General features: G+C 51.8%; 2 long non-coding RNA genes across 2 annotated transcripts; one reads left to right on the top strand and one right to left on the bottom strand.

Moving 5' to 3' along the window:
- The first annotated feature begins 381 nt into the window (after positions 1-381).
- On the top strand, positions 382-15,627 carry LOC148006104 (uncharacterized). Its single transcript, XR_015621229.1, has 3 exons — positions 382-588; positions 10,946-11,206; positions 15,145-15,627. It is a non-coding gene; the product is annotated as an uncharacterized LOC148006104 (long non-coding RNA).
- A 4,614-nt stretch (positions 15,628-20,241) lies between these two features.
- Positions 20,242-21,601, bottom strand: LOC148006103 (uncharacterized). Its single transcript, XR_015621457.1, has 3 exons — positions 21,542-21,601; positions 21,147-21,371; positions 20,242-20,421 (listed from the first exon to the last, which is right to left on the bottom strand). It is a non-coding gene; the product is annotated as an uncharacterized LOC148006103 (long non-coding RNA).

Below are 21,601 nucleotides of genomic sequence, written 5' to 3'. Positions count from 1 at the left end.
CATGCATGCATGCTCATACACACACACACACACACACACACACACACACACGCACACACACACACACACACGCACACACACACACACACACACACACTGGCACGCATGCACACACTCGCACATATATACACATGCCCCTGATACTTGGGATGTGACCTCATGGGAAAGCCCTGGCAGAGGACCAGTCACCTGGGACACAGCTCTGATGACTTTTTCTGTCCCAACCACCTTCCCTATACCCCACCCTCAAGACACCCTCTTAGTTTGGTGCCCAAAGCCTGGTGTATCTTCGCTGTCAGCCCTGACTGAAATCCTGCACTCCTCACTCAGGTTGTATAGACTCCCAGAAGGTTGTACTCCACCTCCACCCCGCCCCGCCCTCCCTCCCGTGGCCTCCTGCGGGTGGGAGCTGCTCTCTCTGGCATGTGCTTCTGACACAGGGCAATGCCAGCAGTAGGCTGTCTGCTGCTAGTGTGAACAAAGAAGAAAATGAAAAACCACAGAAACACACCTGGTGGTTTGAGTGAGCGAAGAAGGCCTGGCGTCAGCCCCCGCGATGGCCTGGAGACGTCACATGAGTCAGCCGAGGTGGGTAGTGGTTCCCATTGATGTTGATACGAATGTCTCTTTTCCCTGAGAGGAGCACACAGTTCGCTACAGAGTGATCAGAGCAAGAAGTACCGTGTGTCTCTGTCACCCACCACCTGGAAACCATCGCTGGGGACCTTGGAGGGGCACATAGACCAACCACGTAGCCCTATAAGAATATATACATGTGCAACATGGGCTTTAATGTGTGCATTGTTTCATAACCAGTCACACCCATTTTTGTGGTGCTGAGGATCAAACCTCAACCCTGAAGCATGCTGGGTAAATGCTCAGCTGCTGAGCCAGCCATATCCCAGCTCCTACAACCTGCCTTTAAAATTTTAAATTAACCTCACTCTATCTTGTATCCCTCTGTTCATATTTTAAGATGGGGTGCCACTATGTAGTTGAGGCTAGACTCAAACTTAGGGATCCTCCTGCCTCAAACTCCCAACTGTTAAGTTTATAAGTGTGTGCCATGACAAACACCTTTTCCTCTCCCTCCCTCTCCCTCTCCCTCCCCCTCCCTCTCCTTCTCTCTCTCTCTCTCTCTCTCTCTCTCTCTCTGCCTTTGTCTTTCTCTGTCTGTCTGTCTGTCTGTCTGTCTGTCTGTCTGTCTGTCTGTTTCTCTCCAGGGTCTTATGTACTCTGTGCTGGCCTCAAGCTCACTACGTAGCCAAGGATGACCTTGAACTCCTGATCCTCTGTCTCTGTCTCCCAAGTGATGTGTTTATAGTCACAAATCGTTTATAGTCACAAATCACCACAGCTGGTTTCTATGGTGCTGGGGACAGAATCCAGACTTGGTGCATGCTAGGCAAACACTTTACCAACAGAACCGTGCCTCATCTCAAAGGAAACAAAACAGTACAAACCCAAATCAATCAATCATCAATCAATCCAACAGCAGAAGTCCAAGAAACCCCCACATTTTTGCAAGGTACATTTTTCTCCAGGTGATTAAAAAAAGTTCCAGAAGCTGGAGAGAAGACTCAGTGGTTAAGAGCACTGGCTGTTTTTGCAGAGGACTTGAGTTCAAATCTCAGCACCCACACGGCATCGCAAAACTGCCTGGCAGTCAATTTCCAGTGTTTCTGGTGCCATCTTCTGGCCTATTTTGGCACCAAGCACACACATAGTACATATACATACATCCAGACATTCACACATACACACATACACATACACAAACATACACATATGTATATACAAGCATAAACATACATAAACATACACACACACATAGACACATACACAAACATACATGCACACACACATACACAAACATATACACAATACATAAACACATATACAAACACATACACATAAAATAAATAAATCTTTAAAATAAAATTAAACAATTCCGGCCGGGAGATGGCTTAGTTGTAAAGCCCTTGCCCAGCAACTGCAAGGACATGAGATTGACTTCCCAGGATTCAGGTAAAATGCCGATATGGTGTTTGCACGCGCATGTTTAGTGAAATGCCTCAGCAGCTAAAAGCATTTGCTGTGCAAGCCTGGCAGTCTATGTTTGAGCCTCAGAAACCGTGTAAAGAAGGAAGGAGAGAGCTGATTCCTGACAGCATCCTCTGACTCCCCCGACCTGCATGTGTGTGCGCACGCACACACACACACACACACACACACACACGCACGCACGCACACACACACGTATAGCAGCAGCACCAATAAAAAGCCGGTGTTTGTAGTCCCGGTGACAGTAATCCGTAAGAGGAGAGGAGGCAGAGGCAGAGGCAGAGGCAGAGGCAGAGGCAGAGAGGCAGAGGCAGAGGCAGAGGCAGAGGCAGAGGCAGAGGCAGAGGCAGAGGCAGAGGCAGAGGCAGAGGCAGAGGCAGAGGCAGAGGCAGAGGCAGAGGCAGAGGCAGAGGAGGCAGAGGCAGATGGGTCCACAGAAGGTTGAGGGCCGGCTAGCCTGGCCTGTGTTGTGGAGTCCCAGGTCAATGAGAGACACACAATCTCAAAAGGTAGAAGGCCCCTGAGAACAGATGCCCAAGACTGTCCTCTGACCCCTACACTCACTGTATGAATGAATGCACTCTCCACCAATAGTCACAAAGAAAAGAGTATTCTGGCTGTAGTGACCACTTGGCTTTTAGCACTGGGGGTGCAGCTCAATAGCGGGCCTAGTACAATAAGGTCCTTGGTTCCATTCCTAACACTGGATGTGAGGAGGTGGGGTGGGAAAGGTTCGTGATGGTTTGAAAAACAGTGTCCCAGCCCCCAGAACTTTGAAAAACAAGCAATAAATCCGTGTCCACGGTCCACTTTGCCCCAGTGACTCCGCCCATCTTTCTGTTGGTGCTGGTGATTAAACCCAGGCATGCAAAATACGTGTTTGACCACAGATCTTTGCCCCAGCCTTGAGTCGGGGACCTTTGTAATGGGCCCAAGGTCTGTTTTATTTGCTTCTAGACATTCGAAGGTTCTGGAGCTGGGAACCGCTTTGATGGGGTTGGGGGTGGGTTGGGGATGGGTTGGGGGTTGGTGGGGGCAGGTGGGGGTGAGGACAGGGTGGAGTTGGGTTAGCCAAGCACACGGAGACTGGCATGTGAAGCAAGCTGAAAGGTCCCTACGTAGGAACTTCGTAGAGCAGCTGCTGCCACTTGTGGAACTGTGACAACCATACACCTGCTTCTTGTCAGGTGTCCTATCCCTTCTGCCAAGGCTTAGTCAGCTTATCCTTAAAGAACCAGGTGGCAGAGAGAAAGGAGCCTTCTGTCACAGTGGAGAGAGACCTCTGAGGTTCACAGGGGCACAGGGACTTGCCCAAGGCACCACCCTTTAAGAAGACAAATCTAGCCCAGGTCTCGGCTGTAAGTCTAGCATCAGGCTGAGACACTCAAAGAGAAAAGCATTCTCAGTAAAGGGTTCCCTGGTGGTCCTCATGGCTTCCCTCTCCCTCTGTCATTGCGTCGTGAGGGGGGTATTGGGATATTGGTCCATTTTCTGGAGGCTGAGTCCTGGGTGGGGCAGGCTCCAGGGCTGCTGGAAGCTATCTGGCGTCACCCGCCTGGGCGAGGGTCCCTGGTGAACACGCTGCTGAGTTTCGGTCCCAGGTCCCTGCATGCTCTCTAGCCCTGCCCTGTCAGCTGAGAGGGAGGGAAGGAGGCTCCCTGCCGCTCCCAGCTCTGGGCTGGGTGGTGAGGCTGGCCAGCACCTGCTGGGCCTCTCCCACCTCTGTGGTAGCACCCACTTCCTCCCCACACCTTACCCCTCTGATTGGCCAAGGGGATCTCTAGAGGAACCCGAGAAAGCCTGAGTCAGGTTCCTGCCCTGGGGGGTTCCCTCCCTGTTCCTGTGTTCTTGGTTGGCTGTCTTTTCCTCCGGGGAAGTGGCTGTAGGCTCACAGTCCTTAGTAGACACATTGTGCTGACTGTATGTTGTCTCCCACACTCCTGTCCCTACTCCAGAGAAAGAGAAGGGCCCTGCAGCCTCACGATGGCCCTGGTCCCTAAGCAGGAAAGGGCCTGACCCCTCCCCAACTGGAACCCAGAGCTGACTCAGGAAAGGGTTGTAGACTTTGAAGCCAGGGCAGAGAGCCAACAGCTGGCTTTGACAGTGTGCAAAGAGCCAAGTGTCCCAAGGGTGTGCCACGCTTGCCTCTGCCCTCCTCCCTGACAAAGGATGCCCTTCCTCTTCAGCTAGCTCCACACTCCTTCCAGGAAGCCCTCTCAGCTTGACCCTACTACCCCGCTTGCCCCATCCTCTGTGAAGCAAGAGGGAGAGAGGTCCCTGAGAAAACAAGCGTAATAGAGATGGGCTTCTAGATGTTAATGCAGTGCAGAAGGATTCTCAAGTCCTTCCTCATGACATTGGGCTCCTCTTTGTGGGTAACCAACCCCCACACATGCATGAAGTCTCACACACACACATTACATGTACACACATGCACACAGAGATGCGTGCACACACATACATAGACATGCACACACATACATGTATACTCATGTGCACCCAGAGACATGTGTGCACACACATACACACATACATAGTCATGCACACACACATATATACACACGCACACACACACACACACACACTCATGCACGCACAAAGATGCTTCTATTGTTACCTCTTAGATTGAGCAGGTATTTCCAAAGTACACTTTGGAGGCTTCCCATTAACAGTTACCCAGATCCATAACAACCCAGCAGGGCCCAGAGACTCTTGTGGTCACACAGATTTGGTGGCCTAGGAGCTTGGGCTCAATGGATGCAAATCCAAACCTTATACTGCAGGCCTTCTCAGAACTTTGAATAGTAAATAAACTTGCGACCCTCCCAGCACCCTCAGTTTCCCAAAGGTACTGGGTCTTAGAATCGTCTCTTTAATTTTTTTGAGATGACCTTGTTATGTAGCCCAGGCTAGCCTCAACCTCAGGCTCCTCCACCCCCAACTTCCCTAGTGCTGGCATTACAGATGTTCACCACAACACCTGGCACTCTCGATTTCTTTTTGATAGTAAGATGTCTCGTGGTGGGCCTAGCGTGTACCTGAGCAAGCTCCGAGAAATGCTGGGATGCAGAATACTCTAGAAAGGGCCGGGCCAGCTCAGGGTTGACTTTAGAACAACATAATACCTCTGTGGAATGAGAGTTTACTCTATGTCAGATCTCAGAGTCTCAGAACAACCGGTGAGATAACGTACTATTCCGAAAGGAGGGGAGAGTATCTAGCTCATTGAGTGAGTAAGGCTGCCATAATCCAAGCTGTGATCCCACCGAGCTGTGATCCCACCCCGCTGTGGATTCCACAGGTATGGGATTTGGGTGGGGTGGGTCCTCTGGCTTCTTGTATTCTCAAAGGACAGGATTCAGTCACCAGATAGAGAACACTTAAGCAGAGTTTATTTGGCGAAGCAAGACAAGCAGTCCCAAGATTGGAGTGGGCTGTTCCTAACGGCCAGGATGGCCTAGTGGCTCAGGCTTTTGGATTTCAAACAAATTTTTACAAATATTTATGAGATAGATGGCGTGTTCATGGGTAAGATGGTTTATACACTCCCCAGTCATGAAGGCCTAGATGCCATCTTTTAAGGTATTACTGCCCCCCCGGCCCCGCCCATCCTCTATAAAGTCCCAAAGAGTACCCTCTGTGTCAAAGCCACAGTGCAAATGTATTGCAACGAGCCCCGTGTTGCTAATGCGCCTGGGGTCTTAGTTTCTGATGGACGGGGACAACCCAAGTGGTTTAATCAAAGGACAGCTCTGGCCATCAGCAGATGCAACTACCAATACCCAGCTGCAGCTTTCTTAGGTTGCCTCCTATGTACCCCAACTTGCAAACCGCAAATGAACTTTACCTGGACAAGATCCTCAGCCTCGGTTTGAGGACAACAGAGTGATGCTCAAATTCTCATTGGCTCCCATGGCACAGGCAGTGCTGACAGACAGGTACTCACGGTCTGGGGTCCTCCACTGGGCTGGCCATGCGTAGGATAAGGGGGGGAACCCACGTCTGCTCCACCACAGGTCTCACCCACTCGGGGAGGTTGGACGCAGGAAGTTTGACCGCACTTACCCCACGCTGCTGGGCTGTGGGAAGCTACAGGGCACCACTCCAGGGTGGGGAAGCGCAGTCTGAAGTGAGACACAGTGAGCTGGCTTGGGGGTCTCCAGGCCTGTAAGGAGGCCAGAGCTGTCTGGGTCTCAGGCTCTTGGGCATCCAGGCGCTGCTGGGATGCCCCGGAAGAGCTGAGAACAGAGTGGGAGCCCTCCGGCGGACTAGATCTAGCCCGGAGCCAGGGGAGAAAAAGGGGGGACTGCTCTGGCTGGTCCCAATGAGGAGTCTTTTGCTGGACTGCGGTGGGCATAAGCTGGGTGCTGCCCCTGGGAGCACAAGGAGGCCTTCTGCAGGAGATCAGACCGCAGCTCTGTAGGCAAAGGTTTTCTTGGTGGTCACAAATCTTCATGGCAGATCCTGATGAAAGAGACAACCCATGGTTTCAAGACATTTATTGTCATGGTGGAAAGCAGATGAGTAAAACTGTACCCCACTTCTCAAGGTGGGCCTGAGATTAAATACCTTTTGCAGAGAGGAGTGTCTGGGAAGGGAAATTCATTGGCTAAGCCTCCAGGCCTTTGGGTATCTCATTATAATGGAGAACTGTCTTGAGCCTGCATGACCTGTGGTCACGTCCTCTACCTGTGAAGGGGCCTGGGGCATTGCACTTCTGTGACTGATGGTCACAAATCTATGGAGGGCTGTGGGCTAGTGACTGGCCTGGTTTCCAAGGAGTTAGGTGAAATGCCTACTGTCCCTTTGCAGGTTACCAGGGTTTCAAACCCCCTCAACCAGGAACTAGGGTGTCTCACTGACCCACAGCCATGGGCTCTTTACTCTGAGGGAAGGCTGGAGGTTGGACCACTGGGAACGGGACACCAGGGGTGTGAAGGAGGCTGACACATGATCCTCAGAAGGATTTGCTGGGTTATCAGGTATACAGTGTCAGCCAGATGGGGCTGCAGAGGCCTCCATGCTGCCTACAGAAAGAAGTAGGGTGTGGTTACAGCCCAGAGGATGCCATGAGTTTCAAAGTAAAGATCAGAACACAGACTAGGGAATCAGGCATATCTCAGTGCAGCTCAGGTCAACTCAGGCTCTGTCTTGCATCCAGGCAAGGCTCTGAGAACGACACAGCCTTGTTGCCCGCCAAGGCCATTTTCTAGATACTGTCTGACACTCAGTGACACACTGAAACTAGATCATAGGGTGAGAACTGAACCAGGAGCAGCTTCGACAGGCTGTCATATCAGTTTCTGCCCCCAGGCCGCTGGGCTGGCTCTCACTTGTACAGAAGAACAGTCAGCCAGTCCGAATTTAGCGGTGGACTTTTCCCAAGTGGTCATCTAGGGAAAGTTAGACAATCTAATCTGCTCATCAACCAATCAGAACTGGTGATTTCCTAATTCCCCAACTATTATTCGATCCGAAGTGGTCACTCAGAGCCTAACTGTTGTCCAACGGGGATTCTGCAGTGTTCTGACAGATTGCAAGCCGTCCCGTAAGAATTGGGATTTGTCTTCAACTGGCCAGTCAGAGGTTGCTTGCAGAAAGGCCTGTTTGCGATGTGTTAGAAGGAATCTGTGTGTATTTACATGCGTGTATGTGTGTGTGTGTGTGTGTGTGTGTGTGTGTGTGTGTGTGTGCACCCATCCATGCATGCACACATGCTTGTGCATGTGGACCCCTGAAGACAACTTCAGGTATCATCTTCAGAAATGCTGCCCACCTCCTTTGAGACAGAATCTTCTCTCATTGGCCAAGAGCTTGTCGGTTAGGCCAGCAAGCCACAAAGATCTTCCACCTCCCCAGCACTGGGTTTGCAAGCATGCACCACCACACCTGCCTTTTCTCATGTGCCTTCTGGGGACTGAACTTACACCCATGCAGCTGTCTTCCCAAGGCCTAAGAGAGATCGTCACAGGAGGGGCCACCCAGGCCACCTGAGTGCGTCATTACCAAATTCAGAGCCAACACTAAGTGGGATGAAGTAGCATTTGCTTATACTCCTGGGTCTTGAGAAGCTGAGGCAGGAGGATTATGGGTCCAAAGCTAGCCTAGGATACATCAAATGAGTAATCAAAATATTTGTGATGTTTATTACAAACACAATTTTAAGATGCCATTAGCAAAAATCCCATTTTATTTTTATAATAACTTTCCTTACTTTTTTTTTTTACACCTTATTTGTGTGCATCTATGGGGGTGAGGTGCGTGTGTGGAGGTCAAAGGACAACGGCAGGGGTTTGTTCTTTCCTCCTACCATGTGGGTCTGCAGGATCAGCAGCAGGTACCTTTACTCTGTAAGCCGTCTTGCAGGCCCTGAGCTCTTCGTTTGAATAGTTGACACTCTACAAGGGAAAGATCGTGAGTGAATTCAATAATTTCAGGATGGGAGGAGCACTGTGGGGGAAGCAGCTTTGCTCTGCTTAGAAGAGGGAAGTAGGGGAGGCCTGCTGCTTCTCAGGGAAAGCCTTCTTGGGTTGATATTTGAGCTGAGACAGGGATGATGGCAGGATGAGAGTCATGGAATGTTCTGGAGGGAGGGCATTCCAGAGAGAGGACAGGACTCACACAGAAGGCCCAGGGAGTGGGGATAACATAGGGGATGGTGTTGGGGGAGCAGACAGGAGGCCAAGACACTTTACAGAAAGCGAGCAGAAACTCTTGAGGACAGTCCTAAGATCTGGTCTGACTTACAATGTCTTACAACGCCACTGGGCCGTGTGCAGAAGGACCGCACCGGGCAGGGGGTGAGGGGGTAAAGGGGGAACAGCCCAGCAGGGTAGACGTGACCAGTGCCATGAATGGAAGGGAGAGGTGTTCAAATCCAGGGAATGTGATAGTTATCCACCGAGATGGCTGATGGGTAGAACGCTGTGGGGGCGGAGCAGAGTGGGGGCAGGGCAGATGCTGAGGGGAAGAAAATGACCGGGGAACCATTTTGGGTTTCATCACGTCGTCTGGGTGCCCGTAGGTGAAGCTACGTTGACGGGACTGGGAAGGTTGGGGGGGACCAGCAGGCGCCGCGGCGCCATGATCTGCGTCTTGGTGACTGATGTTGGTTGAGGACCTTGGGGAGATGTCTAAGCTGCCGCAGAGTGGGCAGGAAGGCAGGGAACGCCAGTCTGGAGTAGGTGGATCCCAGCAGGTGTACAGTACGGAGTCACCAGGTTGGGAACGGCCCTAGGCTCTTCCTCTGCACTGCGATTCCTGGAACGGTCTTCTGGGAACAGGCAGCTGAGGGGAAGAGGGGAACTCCAGGCAGTGCTGTAGAGAGAGCCCTGCACCAACCTCCCAGCATGCCTAGCTCAGCTTTTGCAGACAGCTAACAGGTAGACAGGGGGCGGGGTAGGCTTGGCAACCCTGGCAAAGTAGCACCCACCACAGATGCTCACAGATGGCCTCGGGCCAAGAATGTGTCCTCCATTTTCCTCCTTTGTCCCTCCCATCGTGCCATCCCATCCTTGGAGTCTGAGATTTCCCTGGATATATTTCCCAGCCACACTGGGAAACCTGTGAGAGGGCTGTGAGGTCAGCTGGCTTGGTGGACTCTGTCTCCCACAATGCACTGGGCTTCCCACCACTGGCTCACTCTAGGCTTTGGAACAGCACTGCTAAGATCTGAGTCCCGGTGACCACTGCTTGCCGTGTGACCTCAGGCCCACTCTGTGCCTCCTAACATTAGAATGGGGTGAGGTGGTACAGGCTGGCAGGTTTGCTGTGCAGAATAAATGATAATTGAGAACACTGCTCAGCAAGCAGTACTCGGTAAAGGACTACAATTCTGGGATTTCCCTAGACTTGGTCCACACCAGGAACACACAGGTCCAAGTGAGATGCTTTGTGGCTCTGAGGACCAGTTACACTTCTCGGTGCTCAGTTCCCCAGGGTCTCTGGTTTCTCCTCTACAGCCGAACCCACCCTTAGCAGGTTTATGGGGGCTGTTGGAGGGTTGGGGGGGCCACAATCTAGTCTATTGTCATTTCTCCACCAAGGTAAAGTTGTCATTAGCTGACGAGTATGCCTTGGCATCCTGCCCCTTCCCAGGGCTCTAGGCTCAGACTCCCCCACCCCCAGACTCCTGTTGCACCGCTTGTGAGCTTGTGAGAGGTGTCCAGGTTCCTCATTCCGCCAGCTTTCCCTGGCTCCCAGCCCATGCCTGACAGCACACGCTCCATTGACTCTCCTAGGCAGCCCAGCCTTTGTCTTCATGTCAACGACTAGGCTTTCTGCCTCCGGTAGCTCTGTATGTCCCCCTTCTGCCTTCTCCAACAGCTTTACCCCATGTTACCATCAGACACCACACTGCAGCCTCCTAGCTAGCGTCGGGTCCCCCACCCTCAGCCCACTCTCTACCCACTGCCAGACGGATCTGAGGCCAGCAGCCCCTCACACACTACTTAGCCAGACCTCCACTCACTCTGGCCCAGCAGGCATCATCCGCTGGCCTCGCTCCTCGACAGGGCGCTAACCATTGACACCTCCCAACCTCTGTACTTGGCTACATCTCTGTCTTTACTCGTCCTTTCTTCTCTTCAGGGGCCTGGCTGACTCTCCACTTTCAACGCTTTCCACAGCTCTCAGTTCCTATCTCTCACCGTATTTTCCTGGAACCGCAGGAATTCTGGCCTTTGTGTGGCCCCTGCACCACGCATCACTAACCTTCCCTGATCAGCAGGAGCTCTCGAACCCTGTCCAGTCCACTGCTACATGTCAAGCCAATGACAGTGCCTGGCACCCAAGGAGCAGCCATTGAAGACAGTAAATGGTGGCTGTGAACTTTGTCCCTCTTTTCAGTGTAGTTAGATATGTCACCTCCTGTTCCTCTCAGGACCAGCTCATAAAGACCAGGGTCCATCTCCCCAGGGCCTTGGGGACTCCAGCGCAGCCCAGAAGGGTCCTGCTCACCGTCCCCCAGAGCTTGATCCAAAGGAGGTTCCTACGGAAGAGCCCGAGGATACAGTGTGGCTGTTAAAATGGTTGCTGGGCATACAGCCTGGTGCTACATGAACCTGTACACATCACGTCTTACATCTATCTCAGCTTCCACACGCCTGTGATCCCAGCACCGGGGAAGAGGAGGGAAGTGGAGGTAAGAGAATCAGAAGGTCGATGTCCGTTATGCAGTGGGTTTGAAGCCAGCCTAGGATATATGAGACTCTGCCTCAAATGTTCTGACTAGAAGCTGGAGGGAGGGTTCAGGGAGCACAGGTTGCATACCTGGGCGACCAGAGTTTGCATCCTGGTACCCATTTGGGGGGCTCACAACTTGCTGTAACTCTAGTTCCGGGAGTTATGATGACTTTTTCTAGCCCCTGAGGGCACCCAATATGCTAGTGGTGCACAGACATACAGGCAGGCCAAACACTCACACGTCTAAATAAAATAAAATCCAGGTGGGCTGTGGTGTCTGGGCACCCACTTTGCCTTGGCATGGATTGAGCATGTGACTGCTTTGACCACGAATCTAAGACAGAAAGGTCCCAGCCACCTTCTGGCTCCGCTGCAGATGGAAATCCCAATGTTTATCCCTTGAGAGCCATCAGCTGCTGTGGGAGAAAATGACTCTTAGCTGGTGAATATCATAGATGGAGAGGGATCCCAGGCAAATCCGCCTCACAACCCCCACCAAACTGCCAGGAGTGTGTGCCAATAAACCCTCCAGACGAGCCTGCTGCCAGCCAATGCCACTCAGTAACCACTGCCACTACCCCATGCCAGGGAGAGTCAAAGGTCTCCTCAGCTGACCTGTTCTGAATTCCTGACCCGTAAAACCAAGAGATGCGATAAAATGCTTGTTTTCTACCAGTCTTGTCATGGGTTATTGGAACACACGTCAACCCTGATCTACTGGAGGTGGCTGCCTGGAACGGTACCTTGGGCAGGTCTCTGAAGCTGAGTGGTTGGGTGGGGGAAGGATTCTGGGATCGTTTAGAAATGTCTGCCCTGGGCACAGCCAGAGTTGGAAGGACATCTGTGTTGTCCATCCTGTGGGAAACTGTGTGTGGAGAAGGTAGGGAGTGGTTCTGCATCATCCCTTCAGGTGGGGCTTGCCACACTGTCTTAGAAACTACAAAGGTGGGGGCAGAGACAAGTTGAGGTCCTGAGGTCCACTTTTCCCATGAAAGCTAACAAGAACCCATGTGTGTGTCTCTAGAGGCAAAGCGGCCCATCTATCACAGGCCTCCAGGTCTTGACTGCTTGTCACCACCTCTCTTCCCCTTCCACCTCTGACAGCTCAGCCCTCATGATCGGGCTGTGCTACTCTGGGACCAGGGACAGCTGGCACCAGGCCAGAGTCACCAGAGCCCTGGAACAGCCAGGCTTCCCCTTCTGTCATGGGAGGCTGGCACTTTGGTATCTCTCAAGGGTGGAGCCACACGGACTTGCCGAGAGCTTAGTGAAATACATCTCGGCTTCCAGAGCCTGTCTATGTGAGCACCGGCCTAGTACGGGGTTCTTAAAGAGCTATCAGAGGCTTCTGCGGGAGGTGTGGTGTGGGGGTAGGGAAGGAGTCAGAAGCCTGGGAGGTAGGGTGGGGGGGGCAAGGGCTCAGACCCCACACCCCCTTCCTGAAGGTGTGACCTTGAACAAGTGACTTCGCCCTTCTGACTCTCTGCTTTGTCATCTGTGGAGCGAGCAGAAATTAACCAGCCTTATTGGTGGTTGTGAAGAGAGAGTGCTGGTCTTGGTGGGAGAGGGGTGTCTCAGAACAGCGCTCAGCAAACACTCATTAAATACTCATTAGCTGGGGCTGATGGTACAGGCCTAGAATCCCATCCACTGAGAAGGTAGAGTCAAGGTGAGACCGTATTTTAAACAAAACAAAAACCAAAACTGAACACAAAAAGGGTCGAGGCTGGGATGCAGCTTGATCAGTGATCCCCTTGCATATATAAGGCGCTGGGGTTCCATGCTCGGCACACCCCACTCCCACAATCTTGCTGAACGAGTGAATGATTGGATAACCATGTACCACGCTGAATGAACGCTCACAGCTAATCCCAAGGGACTTGACCAACTTCCTGTGCCCACAATGCCTGTCACGAACCAGTTAGTCTCCTACTGTGTATTTATTTTAAATTCTTTTAAATCAAATTCTGCAAGAGGTTATTATTTGGCTCGATAAAAACTGGTCATAGGATACATTCCAAAGCAGACCTTGGGGAGATTGGTCAGCAGCTTAGCACACAGGGTCAAGTGGCCTCATCTTTGAACCAGGAAGTGGGTCAAAGAGACCCCTGCACACAGGGAACAGCACACAAAGGTCCCTGGCTGATGGCTACAGCTGTTTTCCTAGAAGTTCCCTCTGACCCTCATTTTTAACATAGTCACTTTTGGTTTATAAACGAGGGCAGCAGGCCTCGCATGCCGGCGCTCGGACCCACAGATGGAGATCTGGAAGCAGCAAGCGGGACACAAAGCCCTCAGAGATGGAGGAGCACCCTGTCTTGTCCTTCCTTCCTCCCTCCCTCCCTCCTTCTCTTTCTCTCTCTCTCTGTCTCTCTCTTCCTTCCTTCCTTTCTCTCTCTCTTTCTCTCTGTCTCTTTCTCTCTCTGTCTCTTTCTCTCTGTCTCTTTCTCTCTCTGTCTCTCTCTCCCTCCCTCCCTTCCTTTCTTCCTTCCTTCTTCCCTCCATCCCTCCCTCCTCTTTCTCTCTCTCCGTCTCTCTCTGTCTCTCTCTTCCTTCCTTCCTTTCTCTCTCTCTTTCTCTCTGTCTCTTTCTCTCTCTGTCTCTTTCTCTCTGTCTCTTTCTCTCTCTCTTTCTCTCTGTCTCTCTGTCTCTGTCTCTCTCTGTCTCTCTCTCCCTCCCTTCCTTCCTTCCTTCCTTCCTTTCTTTCTTTTAAACATAGGGTATCTATCTATCTATCTATCTATCTATCTCTATCTATCTCTATCTATCTATCTATCTATCTATCTATCTATCTATCTATCTATCTATCTACCTACCTACCTACCTACCTATATCCCAGGCTAGCTTAAACTTAGAATTCTCCTGCCTCAGTCTCCCATGTCCTGGGATAAGAGGTATATGCCATCACACCTTTCTCTGGAGACAGGTCAGGCAGAAACTGTTAAAGAAGGTTGGGTTTTCCATCCATAAGGCAGGAATGTTTTCTTATTGTTGTTGTTGCTGCTGCTGCTGCTGCTGCTGCTGCTGTTAGATTCACTTACTTTGTTTTTTTGTGTATGGCTGTCTTTCACCTGCATATCTGTATACCACATGTGCGCATCTACCATGGAGACCGGAAGAAGGTATCAAGTCCCCTGGTACCAGAGTTTGGGTGCGAGCTACCACACAGGTGCAGGGAATCCAACCCAGGTCCTCTGGAAGAGCAGCCGGTGCTCTTAACAGCCGAGCCTTTTGTCTGGCTCCAGGAAGGGGCATCTCGCCAGATCACGAGGGTCCAAATTCTCACAGGCTGCCGTTAGCTCTCGGCTCTGGTCTCCTGAGTGACAGGTTGCGAGTGATGTATTTTGCAACCACGGAAGCTTGCAATCTGGTGGAGTCCGTGGCTCTCAGTGTCCACATGGGGTTTCATCTCAGCAATGGCTCCCTCCCTGCCTATGGAGGGCTCTCTATAAACCAGGCATCCCCCACATTCTTCTTTATGACATATGCACACCAGCAGCTGCCAGGGAGGCTCTGCATCCCCTTGTTAGGAAGTGGGGTTCCTATGTGATGTAGGGCAGTGAGTGGCACCATGCAGCAGATGCCCCTCAATCTCCACCTACCAGTATTTCAAGACAGTGTCTAGGCGCTGACAAATGTCTCCAGGTAGAAGTGCCTGGGACAGCTAAGAACCTCCAGTAGGAACATAAATAACACTTAAGGTCACACCTAAATCACTCCCCAGAGACGGCTGGGTGCCCAGTGGTACGATACACACAAGTGACCAGGCTGAGTATCAGTGACTGAACTGGGTCCACGGGGTGACCTTTGTGTTTGGGGACATGATCATTCATATACACACTGCCACCTGGATCTGCCTGACTCTCTCCTTGTCTGCGTTTCCACAATGGTTTCCAGTGCCACGGGGACCTTCAAATAAGACTGTGCAAGGACCAAGAGAAAATGGGAAGGCCCAACTTGAAACAGACCAGGACGCTACTTGGATCACAAGGCACAACCTGTGACATCTGCCCTTATACTGAAGACATAACCAATGCCAAGTTCTGTGGCTCTGAGAGTCCCTCCCTCCCCCCAAGAAAAAGAACCTTGACCAAGGACACCCTAACTACCCCAGGCCTGGACTGAAGAAAGAAAGACCCAGAGGGGCTAAAGGCTGATTTCTCTGCAGGACAAAGCCCACATCTAGGACTTGCCTGAGGGGATGGGCTCCTGGGTGACCACAAGACAGGGCTGGGAAGGGCCTAGTTCACTCCCTCCCTCCCTCCTCCTGTACCTGTCTATGCCCAATGCTGCAAATTATCACATCTCTCTCCCCAGCAGCCTGTGTTCAGAATCCTACACACAAGGTCCATTGTTTTGATGCAGTCTTTGGGTTCCGCTAAACCTCCCTGTGTCTCTGACTTTTGCCTCAAAAGGGTAACACGCATGCGTAGGTAGTAGGCTGAGGACAGGGGATCCTGAAGCCCACAAGGAGTCAGTTGATGGTGGCGTTATGGGTACGGACAGGACTAAAGGGCTAGGTTTCCAGTGGCTTCAGAGTCAGGTGCAGACACCTGCTGAGGAAGAGGTGGGAGTGGCAATCAAAGAAGGCTCCAGAATTTGGGACCTGACTGAACTGCCAGGTCTTGGGGAGGACTGAGCAACCATAATGGGGAAGGAAAAAGGTCTCTTGCTGCTTCTCTACGACCCACGGAATCACGTGGGCTCTGGTCAATGGATCCAGAGGGAGCAGCACCTTCCCAAATTCACAGCAGTGAAGGTTTGGGGACTGAGGGCTTGGAGAGAGAGCTGAACCTGTTTCACCAGTCCCCGAGCGCGGCTCTGCACACACGACAAGGTCCGTTGGGAACGTTTTCATCATGGCTCCTGGGGTGGGTTGCAGGGTTTTCAAGGCACTTGCTTTTGGGTACTTTACTGGCTTATCCCACACTGTTACATGACAGAGGTTCTCCCAAACGGCGGGTGGCAGGCGCACCTTCTGAGCTGTGTCACTCACTGAGGGAGGTGACTGTGTGGCAGAAGAGGTGTCAAGCATGGCAGAGAGCAGAACTGATGACGTTTCTCATTCTGAGGCCAGGCCCGCTGTGGCAGGGGCTGTGGTGGGGGCAGGGGCTATGGCAGGGGCAGGAACTGTGGAAGGGGCAGGGACTGTGGCTGATGCTGGAGGATGGGGACCCGGGGACTAGGGCCAAGGCTAGGGCCAGGGTTAGGGCTAGCTGAGACTGAGGCTACGGCAGGGACCAGTCGGGGCTGGACTGGGGCTGGGGCTGGGGCTGGGGCTGGGGCTGGGGCTGGGGCTGGGGCTGGGGCTGGAGTTGGGGCTGGGGCTGGGGTTGGGGTTGGGGCTGGGGCTGGGGCTGGGGCTGGGGCTGGGGCTGGGGCTGGAGGATGGGGACCCAGGGACTAGGGCCAAGGCTAGGGCCAGGGTTAGGGCTGGGGCTGCCTCACTCAGTTAAAGCTCAAGCACGAGGACCTGAATTCTATCCTCAGAACCTACATAAAAGCCAGGCGTAGTGCACACTTGTAACCCCAGCACTGGGGAGGGGAGGGGCGTGGAGGAGATAGGCAGATACTGGGAGCTTCCTGGTCAGCCTCTAGCCCCACTCGGTGAGCTCAGACAAAGATATGCTGTCTCAAAGAGCAGGTGACAGGGCACTGGAGGGACAGCACCTGGTTTCTGTTGGTAACTCTCACTAAAGGGCTGAGGTAGGTTTCTCAACACCTCAGGCTCCATTACAAAAGTCTTAGAGATGACTGCAATGTTGGCTGGGGAAACTGAGGCTCTTCCAGGTAGGTTAAATGAGGGTTCCAACACAGGGACTTAGGGTTACAAGCACTGAGAGAATGGGCTCTGCTCCCGAGTCCAGGAAGTAGACCCAGAGTTTGTTCCCCAGTTGATGCTATGCTCAACAGACGCTTCTAACTGCCAACTGGGGACAAGAAGACACCTCACTCCTTCACATTGCTGGCCTCTGTGTCTGGGCACAAAGGACACTGAAGGAAAAGTTCTCTGCTGTCAGGAGAAACCACTTAAAAAGCTAGAATGTGAGGCTGGGAGGTGGTGGTGCACACCTTTAAAGCCAGCGCTCAGGAGGCAGAGACAGGCAGATCTCTGAGTTCAAGGCCAGCCTGATCTACACAGTGAGCTCCAGGACAGCCAGGGCTAAACAGAGAAACCCTATCTTGAAAAAACAAATAGCAACAAAAACCAGAATATGAGGCCCTACCTCTACCCACCCCTTCAGTGCCCCTCAAAGCATCTCTTTGGCAAGACTTACTTCATTCCCAGGATTTTAGATGCCAAGAGTTGTAGAAATGTGGTGCTAACTTCTGCACCTGTCCAGTGGCTAGCAGGAGAGTCTGGTCCTCCGAGAAGCCGCTGTCAGGGCAGAAGTGCAGGTGAGAGGCAGGAAAAGCAGAAAGGGAGCAGGCAAGATGCTGCAGACCGCAGCTCTCGAAGTAGCCCAATTCCAAATGCAAGGAAGGCCTTGGGGTGGCAGAAGAAAGCATTGGAGGCTGTGGGATCCGGAGACTTTCCTCAAAGTCACAGAAAGACATTGACCCAAAGCTGGTCCACTTGAGGAAGCATCACCAGGACAGGAAGGCTAATGGGACAGTCCCTCAGGGATGGGTTTCAAGGTATACTGAGGACCTTAGGTGTTATCTTCCCTCTGGAGGAAGCTGTTGGGCTGGGCTGCCTTGTGGATACCCAGAGGGTAGGGTAGAGTAAGGAAAGGACAGAAGCCACCCTGCCAATAATTCCAGCTTCCTGATGCTCCCAGTGATCTGCGGGATCTCTAAGACAATCTCAACAGACAGAGGAAGCACTCAGCAACTGTTGGAGACTCATCGAGGAGATCCACTCCTATGCTACTCCAGACTTCCCAACGCCCTGTGGGAGACCACGCTGGATGTCTTGGAAATACATAATTATAGGATTCGAGCTGCAGGCCTCCAGGGTACACTAGCAGGGTGTCCTCACAAAGGGAAGCCTATTGCAAGTCTAGCCCCAGACTCCACCCTGGAAACTCTGATTTAGCTGGTGGCTGGGGTGGATGTGCATTAAGGAGCTGTGAACAGAGAAACAGAGGCAGGAAGATTACAAACTCAAAGCCAGCCTGGGCTACCATCATCCCTCCCCCAGAAGACTTTGGGGATTAAGACACGGCCTTGACAGAGTCTTGAAGGACAAGAAAGGTTTAGGCTGAAGGGTAGAGGGTATTCCAGGGGAGGGGGCAGTGGGTGACAAGGCAGTGTGGCCCGTAAGAGGCTGCCTGGAAAACATGAGGGCATCTTGGTGTGATGGGTGGAAGAGTTGCTTTTTCCTGAGAAAGCATTTTGTTTGAAAAAAAGTATTTCTGGGTATAGGTGTGTGTATCCATGCACATGGTTGGATCACCCTGAGCTGGAGGCACAAGCGATTGTAAGCTGCCCAACATGGGTGCTGGGAACCTAACTGGGGTCCTTTGCAAGAGCAATATGAACTCTTAACCACAGAGTCATCTCATCAGGCCCTTGTTTTTCCTTTCACTGAACCAACTAAGCCTGGTTCCTGCCATTTTAGGTCCTCAGGACACCCCTGGGAACCCCCACTTTACAGATGAACAATGGTAGCTCAGAGGGGACCAGCTTTCCCCCTCCCCCAGCACAGTTATTCTCAGGTGAAGTCTGGAGCAGATCGGGCATCTGTGTTATGCGTCTTTGTTTTTCATGGGAGAAGATGTTAAAGGACCCAGTAGAGCTCAGCAGGGAACAAGGACACACAGGGGCGCCCATGGGTCCCAGTAAGTGGATTTTACCCTGCCACTCAGTGGCCACGTGGCCTTGAACGTGTGGCTTAGCCTCTGTGCTTTGCTTTTGTCATCTGTGATGTGAGGGTAGTGATGTTTTTAACGGCAAGAGAATTAAACGGACATGATCGTGATCCAAAGAGTCTGGTGCACAGAGGACACAACAGGCGAGAATTAGCATCGCTCCGGACACCTGGGCAACAGCCAGGTATGCTCCGCCCCACAGTTGCTTAGCAACAGCCAGCTGTGCCCGACTATATGCTTGCCCCCCCTCCTCTCCCTCTTCTTTCTTGCTCTCTCTTTCTCTTCTTCTCGTGCCCTCTTTGTCCCTGTCCCTTCTCTCCCCATCCCCCACTTCTCTCCCTGTTCTCATGGCCAGCCTCTCCTCAATTCTACTCTTCTCTCATTAAATCTCTTCACATGGAACCATGTTGGCTTGGTGTGCTTTGTCCGGAACGAGACGAGATTTAAACCTCAACAATGGGAACCTGGGAGAGAGAGAGAGAGAGAGAGAGAGAGAGAGAGAGAGAGAGAGAGAGAGAGAGAGAGAGAGAGAGGAAGAAGAAGAAGAGAGGGGAAAGAGAGAGGAAGAAGAAGAGAGGGGAAAGAGAGAGAGAGAGGAAGAAGAAGAAGAGAGGGGAAAGAGAGAGAGAGAGAGAGAGAGAGAGAGAGAGAGGGAGGGAGAGAGAGAGAGAGAGAGAGATAGAGAGGAGAAGAGAGAGAGGAGAGTCTCCAGGCATTCTAGGGTGTGTGTGAGTGTTTGTAACCCAGTGCCCTGTGAAGCCATTTGGCTTTGCGGTTACCTATGGGACTCCATGTGTGCTCCCTGCTAGATCTGGCTGAGAACAACTTAAGTGACCTGAGGGTACTGGGTTTGGGCCGAAGCCATCTCTCTCACAGATGCCTGTGTGACGGCGCTGGTACCACAACCCCATTTCCTGACTATGAGGGCAGCGGTGACTTGGTGTCTGTTTTCACTTATTTGGAAAGCACAGTGTCGGTTCGACTTTGCTTTTTCTTGCTGTGATGCAACACGTGACCCAAAGCAACTTGGGGAGGAAACGGATTTTCATCTTACAGATTACAGCCCATCATGGAGGGGAATGGGCTGTAATATTCCCCTCAATAAGCAAAACAACAAGAGGACTCCCTCTCACCCTTTGTTTTTGACAATGTATTTTGAGTGTATGCTGACTCTTTTTTAAAGATTTATTTATTTTATATATGTGAGTACACTGTAGCTGTCTTCAGACACACCAAAAGAGGGCATCGGATCCCATTACAGATGGTTGTGAGCCACCATGTGGTTGCTGGGATTTGAACTCGGAGCCTTTAGAAGAGCAGTCAGTGCTCTCAACCGCTGAACCATCTCTCCAGCCTCATTCTTTTGTTTTTAAAAGCAAAATAAATGTTAATTGAGAGGAATAAAACAGCTTTCCCCAACCCCTAACCACCCCAAAAACAATGTGGCAAGGGGCCTCCTTTAGCTGCCATGGAAACCTCTGGGGTGGGGAAGTCTCTGACTGTGTCTCAAGCCCAGGATGCCTGCATGCCTGGTGTGTGGCTTCCAGGTTGCTCCATTTCCAGACACTTTTTCTGCCTAAAACCCACAGGTTTCCTCGGCTCACACCCATCTCTAGTTGACACAGTTCTTCATATCTGGGCGTGGGGCTAAAGCTCTAGTTGATAAAAGCCAGAGGTACCATGAAATATCTTTCAGTGCCTAGGACAATCCCATCAGTATATTTTTCCAGGCCAAATGTGTCACCTGTATCAAGACCGAGAAGCCTTGTAAGGATAACAAACTCATCCCTCATTAACATACAAACACATTTTATAAGACACTGTCCTGGTTAGCCTTGAGTGTCTACTTGACACAGCCTAGAGTCATCTGAGAGGAGAAGCCTCAAGTGAGGAATTGCTTCAGTCACACTGTCCTGTAGACATGTCTGTGGGGGATTGTCTAGATTAGTAATTGATTCAGGAGGGCCAAGCCCACCGTGGGCGGCACTGTCCCTAGGCAGCTGTGCCTTGACTTCTGAAAACTTAGTCAAGTGTGAGTGAGGCAGCCAGCAGTACTCCTCCGTGATTTCTGCTTCAAGAACCTACCATTCCCCTCAGTGATGGGTTTTAGTCTGGCAGTGTAAGACGAATAAACCCTTTCCTCCTTTTTGGGGTCACGTGTTTTATCACAGCGACAAAAAAGCAAACTAGAATCGACACAGTGCTTTCCAAATAAGTGAGAGCATCTCGGGGTGGCTGGATTCCCTGAGCACAGCGGGAGCCTCTGCATTTCCTCTGTTGCAACAGTCTGGAAAACTCCATACCGTGTGACTAGGAGCAAAGGAAAAGACAAACAACACCAGGGCTTGACCATGGCTTCCTGGATCTCTCCAAGGGTCTTTGAGATGCCCGAGGGTTCAGAGACTATTTTCTGAGAATTTCAGGGATGCTGCCGAAAGCGTGCTTCCAAGCAGCAGGCAACGCGAAGGGGCTCGGCTTACCTATCTGCCTGTTGTGCGATCGGTGCGCTGTGGGATAGATGAGTGAATGCCAGCTGCAGT

The sequence above is a fragment of the Rattus norvegicus genome, chromosome 5, assembly GCF_021556685.1.
Source record: "Rattus norvegicus strain SHRSP/BbbUtx chromosome 5, alternate assembly SHRSP_T2T, whole genome shotgun sequence".
Lineage (NCBI taxonomy): Eukaryota > Metazoa > Chordata > Mammalia > Rodentia > Muridae > Rattus > Rattus norvegicus.
The sequence above is the reverse complement of the archived record's forward strand: the minus strand, read 5'-3'. Positions and strand labels throughout refer to the sequence as shown.